Consider the following 18137-nt stretch of genomic DNA (forward strand, 5'->3'; position numbering starts at 1 on the left):
ATTAAAGAAGACACAGAACCTTTGGAGAACAATGTTGATAAAGGATTGCCAAAACAGGAGAGTGAAAAGGTAAAGTTGGAGGCAGTAGATGCTGAAATGGAGACGACATTCACACAGGTGCCTAGAATAATGAAACAGTCAGATGTTGGAGTTATGATGTTGGAGAAGTGGAATGAAGCAATGGACGGAGAGATTAAGAGATATCCTGAGCTGACCGAGATAGAGCTGAGAGAGAAAGGATTCTGTGTTCAATTGGGAGTGAATTCAGAGAAAAAAGCTACCAAGTCTCTGATGATTCTCCTTGAAGAAGTGGAAATAGAATGAACTTAGAAATAATAGATAGGTAGCTGTGTTGGTCTGCCATAGTCAAAATAAAAAAATAAAAAATAAAAAAATTTCTGTATTTGAAAAAAAATTGTGTATCTGAAGAAGTGTGCATGCACACAAAAGCTCATACCAAGAACTAACTTAGTTGGTCTTTAAGGTGCTACTGGAAGGAATTTTTTTATTTAGAAATAATAATTAGGATGCCAAATCACTGCCAACAGGAATGGGATTGGAATATCTTGTGTGAATAAAAATGAAAAGATTTATTATCAAAAACCCAACTGAAATGTGAATGATAACAGTCCATTGTTCCACCTCAGGTGTCTACTTCCTCAACCTGCAAGTGAATGTCAGGAATACAAAAACCAACCAGATTCTGCACTTTCGGACTCAATTCTGTTTTAAGCAACTATGTTCTCTGTTATGGACTGAAACCACTTGTTCCTTCACAAGCCTAAATAATGGCGCAATGAAACCTGAGCCTTATAAAATCTGGGTTGTCCCCCCCCCCTTACCTCACTAGAATTAATGTCCAAGGTGCCTGAGAGCTGCCCATAATATGAAGAACATAAACAGATCATCTCTGGCAATCAGGACAGCAATTAGTGCTCCAACACTACAATAATCAGATATGAATGTCCAAATACTGGATCTATCCTGAGGTGCTCATTTTTTTATTTTCTCACCTTCAAGACATTTCATTCAATATTATGCTAGGATGATTACTGAGAAGGGGGGTGGGTAGAAAGAGAGGGAGAGTGATTGTATGACTGGTTAATCAGAAGAGAGTGAAATCTTTATATGGAAATTAGCATTTATATTATTTATCATTCGTCCCTCCTCTCCCATGCTTTTATTTTTTTATCCCCCTCCCCTTTATTTTGATTTTCACCCCTCTCCTTACAAAGGTTTTTGCACATGGATTGGGAGCAGCCGTAAAATACATAGAGAGAGGCACAACCAAACAACGAACTCCCAAATTTGCAAAGGCCTACCTTCCGCGAACAACATATTGTGTGGCTCCCCACCTAATTATTATTTGCGCTAAGAGCTATTATGTAAATATATTAGCACACACAGGCTTAAAGAGTGTGCGTGCATGCCTCAGGAATGGGGGGGGGAGAGAGAGACGTTCAGATTTACCGCAACGCTGTTCTGCGAATGCAGACCCTTTAATAGAGAGTGGCGCGTCCTTACTCAAAGGGCACCACCAGAAGCCATATGTCTCTTTTAGTGCTTAGGTCCTGAAAGGAGGTGCTTACTCCTTTTCTAATATTTTCCAATAAATATGTATGGGACCAGTCAGACCAGCATCAATACACCTACCCACAATCACACACACACACACACACACACGAATTAGTCACAGTGCCACACAGCCCTCTTGGAACAATGAGCAGCTCTCTGGAAGACCCTTGAATGGGAGCCGATTTGCCTCTTAATCCAAATGAATAATTAATGATAATTATCATGCTGCAGTTATTATCTGTGATAATAATATATCCGTAAGGTGAATAAATTCAATCTGCTACTATGCAGAAATGGCAACTCATAATATTCTTAAGAAATACAGATATAATTATCGGTATTAACGGTCAAGAAAAAGGGGAGGGGGGCTAGAAACAGGAGGTTTCTATATCCAGAGTTAGCATCAAAAGTCCATAGTAAAAATAAAAAAAATAAAAGAAGACAGTGGATGATGATGATGAAACAAATCCCAGTAGCTAACAATATGAATCAAATTTTCTCTTGTCGTTCCTGCAGCAGTGGCTAGGAACAACCCATTTCAAACAGCGTCATTTCCCTCCAATCCTATTTAAGAGTAGCTGAAATGTGAATTTGATCATTGCTCGCTCTGGCCTCAGATCCCCACCAGTTCCCAGCTAAAGGATGATTAAGTTTCTTTCAGATCTTGTAAAGAGCCTTATGGATGTTTGTCAATTGAGAGAGGGGAAGGAGTCAGGGGGCGGGGCGGAGAACAGCATACTTATTCATTGCAAAAAAAAACACACAAAAAATGATTTCTAGACATGTATGAAACTCTTAGAATCATAGAATCATAGAGTTGGAAGAGACCACAAGGGCCATCGAGTCCAACCCCCTGCCAAGCAGGAAACACCATCAGAGCACTCCTGACATATGGTTGTCAAGCCTCTGCTTAAAGACCTCCAAAGTAGGAGACTCCACCACACTCCTTGGCAGCAAATTCCACTGTCGAACAGCTCTTACTGTCAGGAAGTTCTTCCTAATGTTTAGGTGGAATCTTCTTTCTTGTAGTTTGGATCCATTGCTCCGTGTACGCTTGTCTGGAGCAACAGAAAACAACCTTTCTCCCTCCTCTATGTGACATCCTTTTATATATTTGAACATGGCTATCATATCACCCCTTAACCTCCTCTTCTCCGGGCTAAACATGCCCAGCTCCCTTAGCCGTTCCTCATAAGGCATTGTTTCCAGGCCTTTGACCATTTTGGTTGCCCTCCTCTGGACACGTTCCAGTTTGTCAGTGTCCTTCTTGAATTGTGGTGCCCAGAACTGGACACAGTACTCCAGGTGAGGTCTGACCAGAGCAGAATACAGTGGCACTATTACTTCCCTTGATCTAGATGCTATGCTCCTATTGATGCAGCCCAGAATTGCATTGGCTTTTTTAGCTGCCGCGTCACACTATTGGCTCATGTCAAGTTTGTGGTCAACCAAGACTCCTAGATCCTTTTCACATGTACTGCTCTCAAGCCAGGTGTCACCCATCTTGTATTTGTGCCTCTCATTTTTTTTGCCCAAGTGCAATACTTTACATTTCTCCCTGTTAAAATTCATCTTGTTTGCTTTTGCCCAGTTCTCTAATCTGTCAAGGTCGTTTTGAAGTGTGATCCTGTCCTCTGGGGTGTTAGCCACCCCTCCCAGTTTGGTGTCATCTGCAAATTTGATCAGGATGCCCTTGAGTCCATCATCCAAGTCGTTGATAAAGATGTTGAATAAGACCGGGCCCAAGACAGAACCCTGTGGCACCCCACTAGTCACTCTTCTTAAAAAATCAACCAGAGTTAATAAACTGTGCCTTGTTTTTGAGCCTGCAGTGCACACCCACCCACCTTTGTCTAGCTGGGGGGAAAGAGAGAGAGAGAAAGGTTTGTTCCCAACCGCCCAGAGTTGCAGGCAACTAATCCTGGATTTCTCTAACCTTCCAAGGTTTTATGGTGATTGAAATGGAAGATGTTAGGAACAGGGGTCTCTTAACAACTCTCAGACCCTTTTCAAACTACAGGATTCCCAGGATTCTTTGGGTGTTTAAAGTGGTATGATACTGCTTTAAATGTGTAGCGCAGATGAAGCCAAAGTCAAGGATTGTATACATAGGGTTGTAATTTCATTTTTGCCTGTTGGGTGGTCTAGGTTGTGTGAAAAAAATTCAACCCAAGACACTGGGATGAGAAAAGAAGCCTTAGATTACAAAATTTATCTACAGTGGTATCTCAGGTTAAGAACTTAATTCGTTCTGGAAGTCCGTTCTTAACCTGAGGTACCACTTTATCTAATGGGGCCTCCCGCTGCCTCCGCGCCACCGACACACAATTTCTGTTTTCATCCTGAAGCAAAGTTCTTAACCCGAGGTACTATTTCTGGGTTAGCGGAGTCTGTAACCTGAAGTGTCTGTAACCTGAAGCATCTGTAACCCAAGGTACCACTGTATGGGTTTATTGCCTTTGCAGCTCTTCTTCCAAGGGAACCAAAATGGTGTCCATGCAGTTAACCTGTTTTGTTATGAAGTCTCCACTGGGAAGTAGATTAGGCAGAGATACAGTGGCTGAATCCAGGCCTCCTTAGGCCAGGGTAGCCAACACAGTGACCTTCAGTTATTGCTGGCCTCCAACTCCCATCAGCACCAGACAATATGGGCCAATGATCAGGAATGATGGAAGCTGTGGTCTAGCAACATGCAGAGGGCTAACTCACATCTGCACGTCAGACAAGTCAAATATGTTACGTATATGCAATGATTCATAGCAATCCATCAGGTATCACTTCATTTTAGTGTTCACAAATGTCACCTCTCATTGAGCCCCTTCATTTAGGATGTTTTGTTCTTGACTGAACTTATTTAGAGGGTCCATGTGTTTTGACATTTGACTGCAACTCAGCACCAGTAGCTTAACTGCATCTGGAGAGCACTCCAAAGATGACAAATGAATATTCCAGGAAAGGTAGACACCACAGACAAAATCAGCTTCAGCTGCGGTTGCCGACTTCTGATATTTGAAACACTGATCTCCTGAATAGGTCCAGAAGACACGGGTCAAGGGGGTTGGTGAAGGGTAGAGTCTGGTGGAATCTGACAGATCATGAGAAGAGCTAGGTAGAACCTAGTGGTCTTTCAGCAAAGCGAAGATGAGACGTGGCAAAACAATAACAGGGTAAGGGGAGAAACAAGCGACTCAGGAATGAAATCAGAGTGGAATCTAGCAAATCCTGGATGGGAATATGTCAGATTCCTATTTGTCAAAAGCAATAGCAACAGTGGCGGCAGCAGCAAGAAGACTGTTAGGCTGGGATTCTCACGTTTGTGGGTTGTAAAGATCCTCATGAAGATTTCTTCAAGAACACAGATTCAGTTGTCACAAAATCCTTCAGCCCTATCACTTGTGGTGGATTTTTTTTGTAGTACAGTGGTACCTCGGGTTAAGTACTTAATTCGTTCCGAGGTCCGTTCTTAACCTGAAACTGTTCTTAACCTGAAGCACCACTTTAGCTAATGGGGCCTCCTGCTGCTGCCCCGCCACCAGAGCACAATTTCTGTTCTCATCCTGAAGCAAAGTACTTAACCCGAGGTACTATTTCTGGGTTAGCGGAGTCTGTAATCTGAAGCGTATGTTTCCTGAAGCGTACGTAACCCGAGGTACCACTGTATTCAGAAGACTATTTCAGCAAAGTTTAAATCTGTCTATTTACCAGTTCAAAGTACAAGTGCTCTCAGAAGTCAAAACATTCATTCAAACTATTCAGTGTTTGCAGGCAGAAATGTTTAGCAGCTTTCAGTGCACATTCGCCTCATTATTGGCTCATTTAATTAAATATTCATTCGTTCATCTAGCAGTTCTTTTGGCAATCCAGCAAGTTGTTGATTAACTCGGGTCTCATGACGAAAGGAGGAAACAAAATATGAAGTACTGTGTCCTGTACTATTTTTCTAGCAAAAGAGGTGCTGGAACTCACCATGAACACCTCCCTTGTCTCCAGTGGTGTAGCGTGGGTTGTCAGCACCCGGGGCAAGGCAAGTAATTTGCACCCCCTAACCCATGGATTTGCGCCCCCTAACCCGTGGATTTGCGCCCCCTAACCCTAACCCCCAGATGTTGCGCCCGGTGCGGCCAGTCCCCCCTGCACCCCCCACGCTACACCACTGCTTGTTTCTTATCATGGCAATGGCGCCTGCCTGAGAGGTGTCAAAACTGAGTTCTAGGGAGTTCTAGATGGGAAAAAGCCCTGACCGTGTCACAAACGTACCACTTTCACCAAACTTTTGAAGTGGCACAACTCTAAATGTCACTACATTTCAGAATGGCTAGATTGTTATTTGCCCATATTTTTGTCAAAGAGCCAATTAATACAATATGAGCAATTGAAATTAGCAGGAAGCTCATCAAACATATTATTTGCTTGTTTGTTTGTGCATTTGTTTTTAGCATGTGTCTGACGCTCTGGAATGCAAAGTCCTCTGGGTGACTCACATTAAATAAATGAAACCCACAACATCTTTCTGGAGGTGCAAATAAACCTACTCTGCTCTGGTAACATCTTCAAGAAATGACTGCACAGGTCTGCAAAACAAAATAGTTTCCTCCTTCGGACCATGTTTTATTGTGGTGAGTACAGTCAAGATTATCAGAGTTGAGTATGAGCCCCTGAAAAGCTCTGAAATGAAATACGTTGTTATTGGGTCTGGTAGGGGTGAAAAAAGAAGAAGAAGAAGAAGAAGAAGAAGAAGAAGAAGAAGAAGAAGAAGAAGAAGAAGAAGAAGAAGAGGAGGAGTTTGGATTTGATATCCCGCCTTTCACTCCCTTTAAGTCTCAAAGCGGCTAACATTCTTCTTTCCCTTCCTCCCCCACAACAAACACTCTGTGAGGTGAGTGGGGCTGAGAGACTTCAAAGAAGTGTGACTGGCCCAAGGTCACCCAGAAGCTGCAGGTGGAGGAGCGGAGACGCAAACCCGGTTCCCCAGATTACGAGACTACTGCTCTTAACCACTACACCACACTGGCTCTCCTTGAAAGCAAGGAGGCCAACAGAAGGGGGAGCCAGAGCCAAAGACAGGCATGGCCAACTCATCCTAGTGTTGTCTTCCCTATTGAGTTCTACAAGAGCACCACTGAGAAGTAGTAGGAGGAAGCTGACAACCAGTGCCACCTCCTGGATGAACTGGAAGTACAGTGGTACCTCAGGTTAAATACTTAATTTGTTCCGGAGGACCGTTCTTAACCTGAAACTGTTCTTAACCTGAAGCACCACTTTAGCTAATGGGGCCTCCCGCTGCCACCGCACGATTTATGTTCTCATCCTGAAGCAAAGTTCTTAACCCGAGGTATTATTTCTGGGCTAGCAGAGTCTGTAACCTGAAGCATATGTAACCCAAGGTACCACTGTAAGAAGGCAGGCAGGTGGGAAGTGGCTGAAGGCCGACTAAGGTCGAGGTGCCCCATTTTCCCTAATGTACAGTGGACGCTCGGGTTGCGAATGTGATCCGCGCGGGAGGCACGTTTGCAACCCACAGCGTTCGCAACCCACAGTGCCGCATCTGCACACATGTGGTTCGTGATTCAGCGCTTCTGTGCATGTGCAAAGTGTGATTTAGCGCTTCTGTGCATGTGCGAGCACTGAAACCCGGAAGTAACCCGTTCCGGTACCTCCAGGTTTGGCACGGTGCACAACCCGAAAATGCACAACCTGAAGCATCTGTAACCAGAAGTATGACTGTACTAACAGGGGCAGAGAAAGGTGGGGGCGGTGGGGTGGACCGCCCCAGGTGTCATCTCCGAGAGGGGTGACATTTGGTGTGTAGCCCGGTCACGACTCCCGCCTACCCCAATCCATTTGGGGAAGGACGGGAGCTGCTGCATTCCCACCTTCTGCCTTCATTCGCTCCCGGGGTGGTGGAGGAGGCATGTAGGCATGCATGCAGGGCAGTGGCGTAGTGTGGGGGGGTGCAGGGGGGGGGGCCGGCCGCACCAGGCGCAACATCTGGGGGTTAGGGGGCACAAATCCACGGGTTAGGGGGCACAAATTACTTGCCTTGCCCCGGGTGCTGACAACTCACGCTACGCCACTGATGCAGGGAGAGATGCAAAGGAGGCAGGCAAGTAAACAAACAAGCAGAGGGTGGAGGGAACACTGAACCCAAACCCTGGAATCCTCCATAAAGCTCAACAAAAAGATTTCAATGAGGGAGGAGGTTGACAAGAAATTTTCTGCACCGGGTACCACGTGACCTTGCTACGCCACTGTGTACTAACCTCTACCATGGTCCATCTTTGTAAGCTTTCAGGTAGATCTTTTAAACACATTTGTTTCAGTCTGTGTTTTTCCAAAAATGATACGCTGGGCTTTTAAACTGCTGCCATTTTTAGCTTTGCAACTCTCTCTCTCTCTCTCTCTCTCTCTCTCTCTCTGGTTTTATATTGTTTTAATTATATTTGTAAGTCGCCTCAGGAGGGCTAGCCCTGCAAGGCAGCATGTAAATGCCTTAAATAAATAAATAAGCAGTGCCACTCATGGCCTAAGCACCAGAAATAGAAGCAATGGGAGGAAATGCTATCAGAATCCACTCTATTCCAGGGTCTTCAAACCAGTGCTTCAAGGAGAGGTGGGCAAATTGCAGCCATACCTTGAGAACAAAATATTTGTCTTTTTCTTTCAGGGGGTGAACCATGGAATGTACTTTCTACGCACAGACCTCACTCTCTTATCTTCACACATTATTCCCAGTAATGTCAATGGGACATATGTACAATTGAAGAGCAACACGAGTCCCCAAATACCAGTATGATTTTTTGCATATTTAATTGCATTGTGCAGTTTGAGCATCACAGATGTAACCGAAAAAATATAACCTCTGCATTTATTTTTTTTGTCCACGGGATTATTAAAATCGTTTTATTGGTGGCTATAAAATGTGCTGCAAAGGATTGATCAGGAAGGCTGAAATGGGCTTTTTGGATTTGTTTCATCATCTTCTTGCAAATGGATGTTTAAGAGGGTTTTTATCTTGGCGTCCTTTATGCATTATTTTCATGTCCTCTCCTGAAGCTCCTGTAACCGCAGTACCCGAGAGCCACTTAAACCTGCAATGGTATTCGATCCCTTGGGTAAAAGGAACTTGCAGATATATTATTGATTTATATATATTTTTTTAAAAAAAATCAGGCTATTATGTATATGCTGGCTACAGGAGCCCTTGGGCAGATTTGTGTAATAATAAACCATTTTATTGTTGATGCAAATGGTAACAAAATTGTTCACAAGCCAGGTCTTACACAATGCCAAATGAAGGGGAAAGCAGTTAGCGAGGGGTGGGTGGTGGGTAGAATGTGAATACAGCTGTCTTTGTTAGACTTAAGCATCCATTCCTTCATTTTCAGAGAGAAATTGTCCTGATTATTTCCTTCACTGGGAGACAGTTGATCAACTATCCTCAGTCAGGAGTGGGGCTGGTGGGGCTGGATCACTCACCTCAGTGTATAAAAACTGCCTAGCACAACCTGTGGCTCTACAGATCTAGGCATGTTCTATCTACATCGTCGGAGGCTGTATGTCCCTGAATATCAATTTATGGGAATCAGAACTGGGGAGAATGTACAGTGGTACCTTGGGTTAAGTACTTAATTCGTCCCAGAGGTCAGTTCTTAACCTGAAACTGTTCTTAACCTGAAGCACCACTTTAGCTAATGGGGCCTCCTGCTGCTGCCGTGCCGCTGGAGCACGATTTCTGTTCTCATCCTGAAGCAAAGTTCTTAACCTGAAGCACTATTTCTGGGTTTGCGGAGTCTGTAACCTGAAGCACATGTAACCTGAAGCGTATGTAACCCGAGGTACCACTGTAGTTGCACTCAGGTGCTGCTTTGAGGATCAGGCCAGCAGTCCATCTAGTCCAACGTTCTGAGATGGTTTTGAAGGATGTTGTCATTCTACCTATGTCTTTTCATCCACTCCCATAATTTGTGTCATGGCACTCTCAGGCGAGGTATCTCCAGAGCAAGGAATCTACTCTTCATTGCTATAAGTACATATACAAGTTAGAGAATGGCATGTCCATCTCTCAGACACTCCCAGGTGTGTACCTGATGAAGCAGTTGCAGCAACAGAGAGGCCCCATCCTCAACCTTGGCTTATGTATCTCCTCCACCTGACCTGTGTGCAAGCAGGTGAAGACTATGCCTGCTTCTGCTCCTCCCTCTTAGGGTTGTCATACATCCAGAATTTGCGTGGCAAGTTCCCTCCCCCATATGAAATAAGACACAGGACACGTTATTTAAGGTTAATGGGCGTAAATGGCCACAACTTTATTGATTACAGAATTGAAGGTATTGGCCTTAGGCATTGGCTCCTATCAACTACCCGGCATGGTGACCGGGAAGGGTTAAACACAAACCGTGGGGGTCCTGTTGAAGTACACCAACTAGGACCCCACGGGTGTCACCGCTCGTGGGCGTGCCGGAGGCCCTTACCTTACTAGGTCTTGGACAAGACAACGCCCCCCCGGAGTCCTTTACCGGACTACCCTTCTTTCCTTGGGGGAAGGTGATGGCGTTTCCTTCCCCCCCGTCCATTTGCATAACTAATGACCCCTGCCAATGCCTAACCGCCAATACCGAAAGTTGTGACGTTTGCTACGAGGTAGGCGAAAAAACCAAAAGGCTGGAAATTCGCCAACTTGGAAAAATTCCTACCAGGTCCCTTGCGGCGACCAACCGAAGTCCATAGCAAGGTCAAGTCTACCTAACCTGAGGGTGGGTGGGATGGGAAAACCTCTCAGCTGCTGAGGAGTGAAGAGGGCGGTCCCGGGGCGTGCCTGGCCTTAAATACACTAGGCCACGCCTCCCCGGCCCGCAGATTGGTGGGCAGGGGCGAAGGCACGCCCAGGGATTCCCTAGCTCTCGCGGGGGCCAAAGTCCATCCCCTGCGAATGTGGGAGGGGTCAGCCCGCAACCCCCTCTCCTCCCCGAGGCTCGGAAATGGCTTTCCTGGAGCGAATTTCAGAAAAATTAGGTTGATTGCCTAAAAAAAGCTACTCTGTCTTCAATCCTTTTCTGGTGCTGGGAGATAGTGGAGCAGGAGAGGTGGAGGAGAAGGAGGTGTAGAAGCCCTTGATTCTACACCAGCCTGACCTCTCCCTCTCCCCTCCTGTACTTGTTAGTGGGATGCGGGTGGTACTGTGGTCTAAACCACTGAGACTCTTGGGCTTGCTGATCGGAAGGTCGGTGGTTCGGATCCCCACGACAGGGTGAGCTCCCGTTGCTCTGTCCCAGCTCCTGCCAACCTAGCAGTTTGAAAGCACACCAGTGCAAGTAGATAAATAGGTACCGCTGTGGCGGGAAGGTAAATGGTGTTTCCGTGCGCTCTGGTTTCCGTCATGGTGTCTTGTTGCGCCAGAAGTGGTTTAGTCATGCTGGCCACATGACCCGGAAAGTTGTCTGTGGACAATCGCAGGCTCCCTTGGCCTGAAAGCGAGATGAGCGCCGCAACCACCTAGTCACTTTTGACTGGACCATCCAGGGTCCTTTACCTTTACCTTTACACTTACCTGTTATTCACTCTCCAGTCTTGCAGCTTCTCCTGCCTCTGACTCTTGTCTCCTGGCTGTTACAGGTTCCCCCAGACCACAGATCCCTTCTTCCAAGTCTCCAACCCCCTTTCTCCTGGTGCCAACTCATCAGGATCCGGCCACCACTTCTCAGTGCCCAGCCAGTCCCTGACAACTTGTAAGTAGCTTTGTTTTTTTGTTTTACAATACCAGCCTCGAGGCTGCACTGTTTTCTCTCCTCCAAAGAAAAGTCACCCTGTAACGGTTGCCTTCAACTTCCCAGCACTGACAGAAAGAGGAAGCATCAAACAATACAATAAACCATTACCTCGCTTTTAAAAATGCCTCTTTTTGTTTTTAGCATTAATGATCATAGGCATTAATAGAAAGCTTTGATTTTTAAAAACACAAATATAGACAAGGATCGACAGTGACTCCGGTCTGGCATGTTGCTGAGTTCAGCACAGAAACAAATATATTTAGGTTGCATTACTAAGCACAATTAGAGTGTAGGGAATTGTCTGATATTGCAATTGCAGGGAATTTTGTTTGTTTGTTTCTGACCGGCAAACTGGATCCCAGCCTCCTCCACTCCCCATGGGCTGCTTGGGTGGGTGGGGTTGCCCACCTGTCAATCACCTGACATCATTATGAACCCTTTGGAAGGCATGCTGTCAGGACCAATCAACAAGACCTCTTGGCTGCAATAGGGAGTCCCATTCCCAATCCCAGTGGGACTTGCTGTCAGCTCTGAGAGAGCCCCATTTGCCAAGAAATAATCAGAAGCGTACTTTGAAGTCCCAACCGTTCCTCTGCAGGCACATCTTTACCTGCCCCACACCTGACGTCACATATGAGGGCTGTCGGGTCGGGTTGAGGGAAATATTCTCGGGGGTCAAATCAGGGTCTCTGCTGGGCTTTATTCAGCCTATGGGCTTGTATACACAGACTGGCAGTGGCTCTCCAAGGTTCTGCTAGAAAGCCAGAGATGAGCAACCTGCAACTCTACTTTCAGGTGAAATGGAAGTCAGAGGGGGGAATGCAATAAAGCAGGTAGGAGAAAGAGAGAAATGAAGAGGCGGCAGAAAGAGAGAGAAAATGGGGAAGGTGAACTCACCCACATTTTGGGCTCTAGCCCTGCCTATGTTTGACTCCAGTCCTGTCCACTGCCCTTGGCATATTACCATTGATAACTTGTGTCCCATGGCACAATAACTTGTGTCTCCAGGGCACTAAGCTATGATGAATGGTAAGTAGACCCATTCTACTTACTAGGCACTGGCAAACTTGAGGTTGGACTATTGCAGAGTGTTTTATGTGGGGCTACCATGAGGGCTATCATGTCACCTTGACGACAAAGGTCCATATAGTTAAAGCTATGGTTTTCCCAGTAGTGATGTATGGAAGTGAGAGCTGGACCATAAAAAAGGCTGATCGCCGAAGAATTGATGCTTTTGAATTATGGTGCTGGAGGAGACTCTTGAGAGTCCCATGGACTGCAAAAAGATCAAACCTCTCCATTCTTAAGGAAATCAGCCCTGAGTGCTCACTGGAAGGACAGGTCCTGAAGCTGAGGCTCCAATACTTTGGCCACCTCATGAGAAGAGAAGACTCCCTGGAAAAGACCCTGATGCTCGGAAAGATGGAGGGCACAAGGAGAAGAGGACGACAGAGGACAAGAAGGTTCTCGAAGCTACCAGCATGAGTTTGTGGGAGGCAGTGGAAGACAGGAGTGCCTGCTGTGCTCTGGTCCATGGGGTCACAAAGAGTCGGACACGACTAAATGACTAAACAACACCACCATGAGGGCTGATTTGAAGCAGCAGGGTAGGATGCCGAGGTTATGTTGCTGTACTCTGGGTACAGTTCTGCTGGATAGCTCCCAGCATCTGTAACTGAAAGTCTGATTTTTAGCATTTGGATGCCTGTTGTGTAGGCCATAGTGGCTCAGAACAAGAGTTTGCCAACAATCCAGTGGCTGAGTTCAAGGCAATGTCCAAATACAATCAAATGTCACAATGAATTTGTAAACTGGAGATCCTTAAGTTCAATGATGGGATGTTTCAAAGTATCCATGGAATTATCCCCCTCTATAAGATTTTAAAAATTGCTCTCAGATCCAGGATGTCTAGTTGTGAATTATAGTTTTCAGACATTCAGTGGTTGGAGTCTAACTGTGGTCACAAACACCAATAACGCCCAATATCAAGCAGATTGAATGGGGTCCATATAACTGTTGTGATACAGATGTGTCTCTAGATGCTTCTATGACCACCTTAGCAATATGTATTGATGCCAGCTTCTGCACAAGAATTTCTCCTGCTGAATCAGAGCTATCATATTTGCATTATGATGCCGACATCTGCAAACAATGTTAAGTTTAATTAGTCTACCTTCACCAGTACAACCAAATCTCTTTAAGTAGCTGTCCAGGATAAGGGATAGTACAAGCAGTGTTTGATATATTGATTAATTCATCTATTACTGGAGCACCGCTAATTGAATGAAAAATTGGTTTAATTGGTTGACAGCCAAATAAATTATGATAAACCACAAAGCCTATAAACATTGAGCCAGGACCATCTTAATAAATTGGACAAGCAAAACTGATTTTGATGAAAGTGGAACCCATTCCATTGTCATTGTCAGTAGATATAATGGACATGCTGCTCAGCGTTAGTTAAATTGGCCAGCCTGATTAACAAACAAGATACACTCAATTACTCCACTTTAAGCCAATAGTGTCCCATTGTCTAATCGCCCAGTCCTAATTGCCATCACTATGGAAAACAGGATGCAACCACTGATGCTCTTGCTCAAAATGCTCTTGTTCAAAATTATTGAGGCCCATTGGTGTGGGAACTAACCTGGTATGTGCATATTGGCATAGCTATGCGGGTTGAAGCTGTGCAGTGACATGCATAGTTATTGCATGGCACAGAGATGGAAGGATTATGTAGATAGTACTGGAAGGTGCAAATATGATATAATCTGACTATATTCTAATATTGTTTAAAAGAAAGATAGTTTCTTACTGTATGTCCAACTGCCAAAAAATAAAATGCATATGCAATTTTATTTTTTTACAAATCGTAATGCACTCTTGGCTATAATCATAGAATCATAGAATCATAGAGTTGGAAGAGACCACAAGGGCCATCAAGTCCAACCCCCTGCCAAGCAGGAAACACCATCAGAGCACTCCTGACATATAGTTGTCAATCCTCTGCTTAAAGACCTCCAAAGTAGGAGACTCCACCACACTCCTTGGCAGCAAATTCCACTGTCGAACAGCTCTCACTGTCAGGAAGTTCTTCCTAATGTTTAGGTGGAATCTTCTTTCTTGTAGTTTGGATCCATTGCTCCGTGTCCGCTTCTCTGGAGCAGCAGAAAACAACCTTTCTCCCTCCTCTGTGTGACATCCTTTTATATATTTGAACATGGCTATCATATCACCCCTTAACCTCCTCTTCTCCAGGCTAAACATGCCCAGCTCCCTTAGCCGTTCCTCATAAGGCATCGTTTCCAGGCCTTTGACCATTTTGGTTGCCGTCCTCTGGACACGTTCCAGTTTGTCAGTGTCCTTCTTGAACTGTGGTGCCCAGAACTGGACACAGTACTCCAGGTGAGGTCTGATAATAATTCTACATCTACATGGTGGTGTTAACTAGAGAGTTTAGGCCTCCCACACCCTGCTTAATAGGATCATCACCAGGACTTCGTAGCTGGGCACTTCCTTGCATTTAGTGGCATTTTGGAAATGTGGGGGACTAGGTCTGCATCGGTGGGCATTAAAATGCTCCTTTTCAATGCCTATGTAGTAAATGTAATCATGATGATGTGTTTAGGATCTTAACATACCTAATCATGAAACTAGAATTATGTATCAAAACGTTCTGAATTCTGTCTGTGGGCATATATGTGTCCAAGAGTTACCTTCTGATTTGTAAGCCCGAGAGGCTCAGTGGTTTAGACCACAATGCCACCAGAATCCCCACAACGGAGTGAGCTCCCATTGCTCTGTCGCAGCTCCTGCCAACCCAGCAGCTCGAAAGCACACCTGTGCAAGTAGATAAATAGGTACAGCTGCAACGTGAAGGTAAATAGCATTTCCATGCGCTCTGGTTTTTGTCACTGTGTTCTGTTGCACCAGAAGTGGTTTGGTCATGCTGGCCACATGACCCAGAAACCTGTCTGTGGTCGAACACCAGCTCCCTTGGCCTGAAAGCAAGATGAGCACCGCAACCCCATAGTCACCTTTGACTGGACTTAACCGTTCAGAGGTCCTTTACCTTTTTTACCTAACAAGAGTTACCATTCCACCTGCGGCTAGATGCAAGAAAAACCCCAGATTCAATGGTATCTGACCTCCGGGGCAAGAGCTGTTTTGCTAGTGTGAGGGTGAGAATAATGGTTGTGCAATATGAAATGTAATGCAACAATTGCACTAGCATAAACTTGTTGTGAAACCACTTGTGCAACAAGAATATCGGGACCACAGCAATCTGTTTTGCAACCAGCCGTGATAACCATGTTGGCTTCCTGTAGGGTTGCCATATTTCTTTTTTTAAAAAAATGTATTTTTATTAAAGATTTTCTTGGTTTACAAAAGTATGCGCAATCTCTCTCTCTCTCTCTCTCTCTCTCTCTCTCTCTCTCTCTCTCTCTTCAAGTAGCATTCTTTACAGGTCAGTTTCATTTGTTGAGACATTAGGAAGAAGAGGGGGAAAGAGGTGGAGGGGGGAAAGGTGAGTGGGGGTGGGGATGTTTCTATTATACTTAATATATGTGGGGTTTTGTGTCAGCGTCGCTTGTGCAGGTTCTCTGCTATTCACTTGTGTTCCTTTGGTGGTGAGAGAGGTTTTGGGGTTGGCCTAGGCTGTGGTTGTTTGTTTGTGATTGGCTGTGGTGATCTTTTTTTCATGTGTGAGTGGGGTGGGTGGGTGTTTTGGGTCAGGTTAGCCATATTGATCTGTATGCTGTTGGTGGATTTTTGTCATTGTCTTGTTGGAATGTGTATGTGATAAAGGGGAGCCATACTGCGGTAAAGGCGTCCAGGGTTGCCAAATTTCAAAAAGTAAAAATCAGGACACCCCGAAAGTTGCTGAGCTTTTTTAAAGGAAGACCCCAAAGACCCCAAAATAGCACCTTCAGAAATTCTCCGGGGATGTTAATTCCACCCTTGAAATTCCAGCAATGTCCAGATATATAGCAGCCCTAGATTCCTGGCCTTCTCCTGCGCATGCACACTAGCACAATAGTACAGCAGTCAGATACTTAGTATGGCATTGAATTCCTCCCAAAATGTGGGGGTTCACACCCATAGGAAGCAAATGTCATTAAATTTGGTAGATTTATTTCTAAGTGAATACGCAGATTCAAGTATGGCCTCTTTGTTATTGTTGTTGTTGTTGTTGTTTTATTGGATTTCTTACCATCTCTTTGCCATATGGGCAAAGGCAGGTTACAAAAATATTAATAACAATATTAAAATGAGTGAAAACAATTTGGCAGGCTATAAACCATTTCTATGAAGGAAGCTTGCATTGCCTTGTTGGCTGAAGAAATTATCCTTCCAATTGACATCTTTTCACAGAAATTCATTCTTACACATTTTATACCTGCATAGTGATATATTTGGATAAATAAGAATAAAAATATCTTACCTAGTGGTAAACACATGTGCATGATATATCTTGTTATCTTCAGGTTACACCTGTATTCATCATGATTCTAGTCTTTTTCACCGAGTCTCATTTCTTAAATTCTGAGAGAAAAACCACCACTGATTTTGTTTGCTTCATGACAATATATGCTGAATATTGTTGTACGCAGATTCCCATTCCAAGGAAAGCAAGGCTGTAATCCATATTGTCACTTCAATATATGCAGAGTTTCAATGTCCCAGTTTGGTTTATAGTGAATTTCTAATAGGGTGTGAGTCATTTCTATCCCTTTGAGAAAAAAGAGTAAAGAATAATGTAAATTAAGAATCCTGATAAACTGGATTGTTACCTCGTACTACAAAACATATGGGCTACAATCTGGAGAACTGTTGTATGTATTAAACAAGATATATACCATAGATAGCCATAAGAACACAAAAAGAGATATTCTGGGTCAAGCCATAAACTAACTTAGTACAACATCCTATTTTCACAGTGGCCATTCTAGGCAAACAAATGCCTTTTGAAATGCAAACAACAAATGTGCAAAATTCAGAATGTGATATTTTGAAAACCTAGCAGCTTTTGCATTTGTCTGAAAAGATGTGGAGCTGCACATCTATGCTGCAAAACTTTGGTAATGCAACCATTGACTGTTTGGCTATCAAAGAACAAGCATCTTTATATCAGGACTGCAGATATTTTGCTCTCTTGCATGTGGTGGACCTTTTCAGAATTTGCAAATCCAGGTAGCAAATCCAGACAGAATAAATTATTCCATGGTCTGATCAGCAAATGCATTAAAGAACCTCATTTATTCCATAGAATTGCTGGAATAACTTCTGCTTCTGAGCCTCCTCAGATGTTGAGTCACCAGAGAACTGATTGGCTGCATGAGGGTAAAAATAGAATAAAACAAATCTCAGATAAATAAAGGACTCCCGTGCACAATCTAGCACTTGGGGGAGATCATGTGAATTTGTGGGCACTTCCCAGAGGACCAGACCTTCAAAAATCAATGCATAGATTACAAAAAGCTAAATATACAGGGTTGTGATTAGAAACACCCACTGGTTTTGCAATATGCACAAGTTGCTAAGTTGACTTCTTTATTTTAAAAAACCCCACACTTTTTTGCTATATATACAAACTGGAACAAGTATTTGGGTGGCGAGAGGAAGGTTATGTCAAAACCTATTTCCATTTCAACTTTTCTGAAGTGTGTTTATTCATCCTGAAAAGTGGCACTTATTATTCCAACCTCGATGCAGTTATTTTAATTAGAGATTTTTTTTTTGCATTTCCTGAAGTAGAATGTATTGAAAGCTATCTTGCAGAGTCTCTAAAGA

The 18137-nt window shown here is 44.2% G+C and overlaps 1 long non-coding RNA gene across 1 annotated transcript in view; it reads right to left on the reverse strand.

Annotated features, from left to right (window-relative positions):
• LOC310706131 overlaps positions 1 to 18137 on the reverse strand; it is a 206782-nt gene that overhangs the window by 67895 nt on the left and 120750 nt on the right. The window contains exon 2 of the long non-coding RNA XR_014525710.1: positions 16789 to 17076. This is a non-coding gene — a long non-coding RNA (uncharacterized lncRNA). The remainder of the gene's footprint in view (positions 1 to 16788; positions 17077 to 18137) is intronic.

The sequence above is a fragment of the Podarcis liolepis genome, assembly GCF_965112155.1.
Source record: "Podarcis liolepis genome assembly, chromosome: 4".
In the NCBI taxonomy this organism is placed as follows: domain Eukaryota; kingdom Metazoa; phylum Chordata; class Lepidosauria; order Squamata; family Lacertidae; genus Podarcis; species Podarcis liolepis.